This window comes from Cynocephalus volans, chromosome 16 (genome assembly GCF_027409185.1).
Source record: "Cynocephalus volans isolate mCynVol1 chromosome 16, mCynVol1.pri, whole genome shotgun sequence".
NCBI lineage: Eukaryota > Metazoa > Chordata > Mammalia > Dermoptera > Cynocephalidae > Cynocephalus > Cynocephalus volans.
In genome coordinates, this window is record NC_084475.1 from 22,386,815 (window position 1) to 22,395,756 (window position 8,942).

At 49.6% G+C, this 8,942-nt stretch overlaps 1 long non-coding RNA gene across 1 annotated transcript; it reads left to right on the top strand.

Annotated features, from left to right (window-relative positions):
* Positions 1 to 4,303: 4,303 nt before the first annotated feature.
* LOC134364386 (uncharacterized) lies at positions 4,304 to 8,686 on the top strand. Its single transcript, XR_010021849.1, has 3 exons — positions 4,304 to 4,355; positions 5,817 to 5,956; positions 8,165 to 8,686. It is a non-coding gene; the product is annotated as an uncharacterized LOC134364386 (long non-coding RNA).
* The last annotated feature ends 256 nt before the right edge of the window (positions 8,687 to 8,942 follow it).

Here is an 8,942-nt window from a genome sequence, read left to right on the forward strand (position 1 = left end):
TGTTATGGACTGAATTGTGTTCCCCAAATTCACAGGCTGAAGCCTGAACCCGCATGACTGTATTTGGAGGTGGGGCCTTTAGGAGGTGATTAAGGTCAAATGAGGTCATAGGGTGGGGCCCTGATCCCACAGGACTGGTGTCCTCAAAAGAGGAGGGAGGGGCCACCTGAGGACACAGGAGGAAGGTGTCATCTGCAAGCCAGGGAGCGAGGCCTCAGGAGAAACCAGCCTGACCTTGGACATCCAGACCCCAGAACTGAGAGAAGGAAATTTCTGTGTTTAAGCCACCCGGCCTGTGACATTTGGTTATGGCAGCCTGAGCAGACTAATAAAGCTGCAAAGTGAGCTGCTCAAACCGAACCACAAAACCACCCACACGACAGGGCTGTGTTAGAGGCACATGAACAGAGTGGGCTCCCAGTGGCCAAAGCAGGACAACGTGAGCAACAGAACTACGGTAGTGCTGGCACATGTGCTGCCTAAGCGAGCACGAGGCAGTGCCGGCCTGCAGCCCAGAGTGTGCAACAGACGTCCAGGTTCTGCACCGCCATAAATAAATGACTGAGTAAATGGATGGGGAGGACAGACAAGCCCCGTGTGCAGCTCCGCACGCTGTACGCGGAGACTCTGCCTCCAGGAGGGCCTCGCTCCCGGCCCCAAGTGCGCGTTGCACGCAGAGACTTCCCTCCAGACACAGCATGGAATGGGGACCACGAGAGCAACTGTACACGGAGAAACCTGCAAACACCACCTCGACCGGTGACCCAGGCCAGCGTCACCCATGATACGTCATGCTGCAGCACATGCCCTTGGTATCACGTGACGAGAAGGGCTCTGTACCTCTGTAGTCTTCTACCTAAAGTCATCACTCCAGGTTAATCATGAGCAAAACACCAGGCAAACCCCAACAGAGGGACAGTGTTCAAAATGCCTGACCAGCGCTCCTCAGACTGTCCGGGTCACCAAAAACAAGGAAAATCTGAGAAACTGTGGCAGCCAAGAGGACCTGAGGAGACATGAGCACTCAGTGTCACATGGGATCCTGGATGGGATCCTGGACAGAAGGAGAACGACAGGTGAAACCGAGGAAATCTGAATAAAGTATGGACTTCAGCTAATAATAACTCAGCAGTGCTGGCTCGTGCACAAATGCGCCGTCCCGATGCACGGCGTTGACAGCAGGGACTGGGCGTGGGGTACATGGGACTCTCTTCAAACTTACCTGTAAATCTAAACCTATTCTAAAATAAAAAGTTTATTTAAAAAGTAAAGAAAAATTGCTGTAGGTTCCTGATTGTTTCCATAACAAGTCAAAGATCTTCTCCATTATTCCTAGCTTGCTAATTTTTATTAAAAATTGGTATTTAAATTTCTTGAGATGAAAAGAACACAGGCAAAAAAGAGTATAAAAAGAGGAACAATTCCAACAAAAATACATTCATGAAAGATCTTCAAGCCTGTTACCCCTGAAATTGCCCTAACTGTCCCTCTCTTGGCACTGCATCCATGAAGTGCTGTACCAGGGACAGCCCCTGAAAAGCCCTGCAGAGCCAGGGACCAGCTCAGAAATCTGGAGGCGGGGGTGGCAGGTGTGTGGGAATTTGTCCTACGGGCAGACACACTCCTGGGCTCCGGTCACTGCCTCAGCCCCTTCCGCAGCTGAGAGTGCTCAGATACCCCCTTAGGATGGCCAGATTTGCAAATAAAAATACAGGATGCCCATGTCAATTTGTACTTCAGATAACCAACAGATAATTTTTTAGTATACTTTGCCCCATGTGATATAGGTAAACCTATAGGGACTGAGGCCAGATTCCCAGGGCGGAGGGCAGGGAGATGGAGAGACTGCTGCTGGGTACAGGGTTTCTTTCTGGAGTGATAAGGATGTCAAATGAGGAGGAGATGGTCACACAGCTCTGAAAATACTGACAATGCTGAACCACACACCTCAAGTAAGTGAACTTTATGGTAAGTGCACTGTATCCTAAAACGTGTTTAAAAATCCTAACTGGGTGTCTTGCATCTGGCAATCCCTGCTGCCCTCCCATGTGCCCCGGTCCTTCTCCTTGCACTTGGGTCCCTGCAGGCTGCTTCTGGCCCAGGCCCCCTGCCAGAGGCGGTCTTGTGACCAGACAATGTCCCCAGCCGCAGCTGCCCAAGGCCGCATGGCTGGGCTTTCCGTGACTGGCAACCTAGAGTCACCTGATATTGTCACCTGGCCACAAGGCGTGCGTGTCCTTCCCAGTCAGGTCCCAGACCCACCCATGACAAGAACCACAGGAGCCCTGGAGACATCAGGGCTGACCAGTGCCCGGGGGTGCAGCACAGGGCCGGGACGTTTCTCCAGCCTTTCACTGGGTGGAAGTTTTGATCCCCCAGAGTGTTTCTTTGGGAGATTTATTCCCAGTCAACGTTCTGGTCAGACATCAAGTCAGAATTTTAAAAACTACCACTGGAGACAGAATTGCCTTTTGCTTGAATGCTGCTGCTGTGATGAGCTGCTGGGCTGTGACATGCAGCCTGTTCCTCTTGATCCTTGGTGGCAGCAGGGATCTTACCAATTTGTCCTCAATGTCAGCGGCTCTGGGAAGTTTTTCAGGTGCATCTTCTGGTTCCTTTTTTGAAGAACAAACTACGGGTGCACAGAGTTTATTTATTTTCTTTTTCAGAGATGAGTCCACAGTTGCTGACTAGCTCTGTTTTAGCTACACTTACCTGTGGCTGGCGGGATAGTGTCTTAAAAAGCAGTGATTTCTTCTTAGAAGTGCTTCTAGCAAAAGGAATGCAAACTGTATTATCTGAATTGCATTCACCTTCTATTACAGTCAGCTTTGCTGTCCTCATCAGACCCCGGCTGTGAAAGGGTGGAAATAACTCCAGGTGCGGACCCCTCCTCCATGCCCCAGTGTTAGCATGTTGAGGAATGCTGGAGGGCAGGGCATTGTCACAGGGTCTGTCTGTCTGGCTCTGTGGCTTCCTCATCTTTAATTGTAGGAAGTGGCTCTGAATGTGTAAACGGGTATTCGTTTCTAAAGGAAAATCAGATATTGGGAATTGCATTACATCAGTGAGATGCTGAGGACTGGCAGAATTAGCCCAACCTCACAGGGCAGTGTGGCAAAGCTGCTCTCGGCTGTCAGCGTGGACGATGCTCGCAGCAGGCCCCGGAGCAGCCCCACCAACTCGCTGCTGAACGTCTAGGACACACAGCTCCAGCAGCACCCGGCCCCTGCCACTAAACTGTCGCTTACCAGAAGGGCAGCTCTTCTCCAACGTTCGCCTCTCACGATGAGCAGGGCTTGGGAGGTGGCCTACACCGACGGAGCTGGACTGGTCTTCTGAGGACTTAATTCAGAAGAAAACTGAGGCCTTGGTCCTGTCTTCTGCTCAGCCCCAGGGCAGGAGGGCTCACTTCTCCAGGGAGATCTCCAGGAGAACGCCGAAGTGTCACGACCATCCAGGAGGAGAACGCGGTCCCCTCCGCAGCTCACATCTGTGACCAGGGGTGTGGCCGCTCGGACTGCACCTGCGGGCGACCGGGAGACTAAAGCCGGCCACGAAGCAGCTAGGGGGCCGCCCACTGCAGGGGTCATCAGGCAGGAGTGCCTGTGAGCGGACGCGGGGACGCCAGGGCGCCGAGCGCACCTCCCAAAGGTGAGCAGCTGACCAGGAGGGAGAGGCTTAAAGTCTGTTTGTGACAATGGGAACAGGATCCACAGGATTAAAAAAAAAAAAAAACTGCTCTGGATGACGCAGAAGGGGAGCGCGCAGGAGCCTCGCGAATGATGCGAAGGCGCCGGGTGCAGACCTGACACTCCCAACCCCGCGCCTGCAGAATCCACCCCGACCCGAGGGGATCCCTGGCTTCCCCTTAAATATGTGCGGGTGGGCTCTGATTGGCTCAGCTCGGGTAATGTGTCACTGCTGGCCCAATCACTAAGGCGCGCTGTGATTGGCCAGGCTCGGGTCATGTGCGGTGGGGCGGGGGGCGGTGCTAGGTCCTCTGGCTGGCACCCGGCGGCCGGCTACGGCGGCCGTGGAGGGTCAGGCCAGGAGAGCTCTCGCTCGGGGGCAGCGAGGGCCGGGCGGGATTCCCTGCGGCCTCCGGGGGCCGGGCTGCTCCTCTCCGCCAGAGCTGTGCGGACCCGGGGGACTCCGCGCCTGCCCGGCCGCCCTCGGGGTTTGGCGGCGTGAGGAGCCCCGCCCCGGGCTCGCCAGCTCCCGGCGCGTTGCTTGGCGCAAGTGCTCGTGGTGCACACGTTAAGTGCATCCCGGTGCTCGCACGTGCGATGACCTTTTTAAAGGAAAACGTTCTAAACGTCCTGGGGATGGGACAGGGAGAAGCGCAAGAATAGGTGCGGGTTGTTGAAAATGTTCTAGTTTTAGTATCAGAGGTAGATTTGCAGGTGCTCGGTATCATATTATGCTATTAGAGTAAAACAATGTTGTTTTTTGTTTGTTTGGGGTTTTTTTGTCTTTTTCGTGACCGGCACTCAGCCAGTGAGTGCACCAGCCATTCCCATATAGGATCCGAACCCGCGGCGGGAGCGTCGCCGCGCTCCCAGCGCTGCACTCTCCCGAGTGCGCCACGGGCTTGGCCCAACAATGTTGTTTTTATAGTATTAAATCCAAATGTCAGTACACTTCACCCAAAATACTAAAGTGTGCATATCATTAACACAGAATATTTAAGGTTTTTAATGTTAAATTTACAATGAAATGCACAAGTCTTAATGGCACATGGGCTGAGTTGCAGCAGATACATGCAACTGTGTAACCCAAGACTCAAGACATGCCCCTGCCCATTCCGTGTCCACCTTCCCCCGCCCCCAGACATCAGCTGTTCTGATTTTCCCACTCCGGTTTTGCCTGCTGTAGGCGTTCATATAAATGAATCAGTCTGTACACACTCCTGTGTAAGGCTTCTTTCACTTAGCATGTTCCTTGAGACATCCGTGTGGTTTTGTGTTTGCTGAGTAGTGCTCCTTTGTAAACGCTCCACGAAGTTCATCCACTCTTGATGGACCCTTGGGCTGCCTCCAGTTTTTGACTATCATAAATAAAGTTGCTGTGAACATTCTTTTTGAAGTCTTTGTGTGGACATGTTTTTATTTCTCTGAGCACATACCTAGAGTGGGTCAAAGGACAGGAGTATGTAGTTTCACAAGAAACTGACAAATTTTTCCACCATGGCTGTTTCAATGTGCATGCTAGTAGCAGTGTCCCCAGCCTTCAGGTTGTAGTGGATTAGAAATCTTGATTCTCCTTGGATCTTAGAATAGGATTTTTAGGTAATACATGAATGAGCCAAAAGGCTCTTGGCAAAAGCCATCTAATCAATTCGAATCACTGTTTAAGGATGGGATTGTATGCTTTGTTTCAGGCTGCTGGTTTGATTCCGGCTTGAAGAACTATTGACTATTTAACCTACTGATTGTTCTTAAGATACATTAAGAAAACTGTTTGGATGCTGTTTAAATATGTTAAGGAAATTGCTGTAGGAAGTATGTGGAAAAGAAGATGTTTACTAAGGACAAGCTGATTGTTGGTGAATTAACCTAGCTTTTTACAAATTACATCCTGGAATGTCGCATTGTTAATTTACTGCTGTTACTAGTTTGACACTGCCTGTTTTTAAGTCCTTCTTTGTTGATTGAATCAACTGATTTTTCTTGTGAAACTTCCCTATCTTGTCAATAAAAAAAAGGCTGATTTTGAATCCGCTGCTCCCCTGATGGGCAGCAGTCCCTCCAGGCCTCATCGATGGTACTTTGAGTGAATTCTTTCTTTCTCTTTTTTCCGTCTTGGTTACACAGAGGGAAGCATAACATCCGGTTCTTCCACATCGTCGTCAGCACTTGGTCATGCCACGTCGTGTGTGGGCATTGCTATTCTAATAGATATAAAGTGGTGTCTCCTGTGGGTTCAGCCTGCATTTTCCTGATGACCAGTCATGGTAAGCACTTTTTTCTTCTTCTCAGAAGAACAACTTATTTGTCCACTTTTTTTATTGGGTTGTTTGACTTTTTTCCCCTCCAAAGTGGCATTTTTTCAAAATTTAATGTTAATTTATTTTTTAATCGACAAATAAAAATTGCATATACTAATCATGTACATGTTTGAAATGTGTATACGATGTGGAATGGTTCGATAGAGTTGTCACGGGCACTACCTCACGTGCTTCTTTCTTTCCTGGTGAGAACACTTAAAATCTACTCTCCTGACAATTTTCAAGAATCCAATGCATTGTTATTAACTACAGCCATCATGTAGAACAGTAGATCTTTTGAACTTATCCTTCTATCTAACTGAAACTTTGTGTCCTTTGGCCAACATCTCTCCAAGCCCGCCAGCCCCAGCCCCTGGCCTGGCTGTCCTACTCTCCACTGCTGTGACCTCAGCGGTTCTAGATTCCATGTGGAAGTGAGATCATGTGGTGTTGGTCTTCCTGTGACTGGCTTATTTCACTTACTGTGATGTCCTCCAGGTTCATTCATGTTGTCACAAATGACAGGACTTCCTTCTTTTTTAAGGCTGAGTAGTATTCCGTTCCAAAGTGTATATACTTTTTTTTTTTTTTTTTTTTTGGCAGCTGGCTGGTACAGAGATCTGAACCCTTGTGTATATGTACTTTTTCTTTGTCCATTCATCCACTGATGGACATTTAGGTTGATTCCATGTCTTCGCTATTGAGAGTGTAACAGCCTGAACAGAAGTGACTCCATTTTGTTAAACTTCTAAATTAAAAAGGTGTTTTTCTTAGTCTTGCAACCTGAACCGCAGAGCTTGCAGCTGGGCATGAGAATACAATGATTCTTGTTCACATGATGCTAGAACATAATGACTTTTGCTCACACTGTACACAGAATAATTATAGAATAAATTATTAACCCAGGTGGCCATTCTTCACTAGATTACGAACTAGATCTTTTTGAGGTTAACAGGAACTGAATCCGTGACTTGACTTCATGGAGGACAGTCACCATGAATCAGCTCCCACCCGAGAAGTTCTTTGATGTCTATCTGCAATTTTGTGATTCTGCCTGCACGTCCCTGCGTAGGTCACAATGAATCAGCCCCCACCATCTGTTCCCATAAAACCCTTTGACAAGTCCGGGAAAGTGGAGATGGCCTTTGAGACATGAGTCCAGCATTTCCCCAGGCTGCCGGCTTCCTGATTAAAGGCCACCTTTCCTCACAGCAACACTTGTCTCTCAATTATTGGCTACTGAGTAGCGAGCAAACGGACCTTTGGGGTTTTGGTAACATGAGTAATGCCATCCCAATAGTGGCATTTTATTAGAAACGTACTATCACAGATAATTTCCAACAGGTCATTAGAAATGGGTTATGACATGAAAAAGAAATTTTCAGATACCCACCTCTTAAAACCCTTGGATAAAATAGCAAAAGTGTAGTTGGCCTAATGGCACCACTTAAAATTCTGTGTTGCAAATAGTGTTGCTGAAGATAAGGTTTCGGTACCGCATAATTCCGGGCTGCACCCTGCACCTTGCTAGTTTAGTTTTAGTCATGGTGCAGGGAGGGTATTTAACACTTGAGCATTAATGAGCGTTAGTGTACATCGTAGTCTTCTACCAGGTAGGCCAGTTAAAATGTTACATCTGAAAAGGCATATACAATTCTCCAGTTTCTGCCTAAGATGTAAATGTTAGCTTCACCAAGGCACCAATACCCACACCTGCGCTCAGAACCTGCCCCATCCTGCCTTCGCCTGCCAGTCCCTGTCCCCATGTCCCCTTCTATTCCCCACCCGCTCTGGTCTCCTCCTCCTCCCATACCCTCCCCTGCCCTCCCCCACGCCATCCCTCTGCCCCCTCCCCTCCTTTCCTCTGCATGGCCCATGCTCTGGCCACGCATTTAGTTTTGGAATGTCTTTTTTGTGCAGATCTGTTGTAAGGGGGGGGGGGGGGGGGGGGGGGGGGGGGGGGGGGGGGGGGGGGGGGTGGATGGTGTTTCATGACTTTAATTCCGAGAAATTAAAAGTCTAACCAAAGTACAAAGAGAACACAAGTTTACTTTAATTTTTTAAATAGAACAAAACGCCTCCCATCCTGATCTAAGATGCATCGGGGGGGGGGGGGGGGTCTCAGTGGTCTTGTCTTTCCTGTATCATGAGATCTCTGCTGTCGTATCATCCTAGAAACCACTTCATCTTTGCTCGTCAGTTGTTCCCAGCTGTGCCCACGATGGCTAAAAGAGTGAGGTCGTGGAAGCGGAGTCCCCGGCAGCCCGCAGTTCTGCCACCTGCTGCGGGGTGGGGCCTGCACGTCGTCCCTGCAGCCCCTGAGTGCTCTGACAGCTGAGAGCCCAGAGTCCTCCCCTGGCTGCTCACAAGGCGAAGAGAAGAGACCCGACGGAGGGAGATGAGTTGGAAGGAAACCAAGAGACAGAGCAGCCCTCGACTCCAGTGACAGCGGGAAAAACGATCGTCTTCAGAGGGCGGTGTCCAGATAAAACGTCCCAATTCAGGATCAGTGAGGGCTGGTCACCTGGCTGGCAGGATATCCACATGCAATGTTGTGCAACCAGCACCTGGACCATCCCGTGTAACTCAAAGGACCGGGTCAGTGTTCTTTCATCTCTTATGACATCTGTGCTTCCAAACTTACTGGTTACAAATACAACTAGGTTTTCTATGTTTAAATTCTTATTAAAATTTCCAATAAAGGTTTTTACTATCCTTCTATTTTTACTTTTGTAAATTATTCATAAGCCAACTTGAAATATAAAAAAGCAAACAGGACTGTTCTCTGTTTCCCGGCGCACTGAGGTGAGGACAGCTCTCAGTGTCTCGTGCGGTGCTGGGCCCTGCAGGTCCCCTCCACAGGAGGCCTAGGCAGGTGCCCTTCACCCTGAGGCGGGAAGGGGTGTGAGGGCAGGGCGGAGGATGGGGGAGCAGCTGGGAGGGGTGAGGCTGG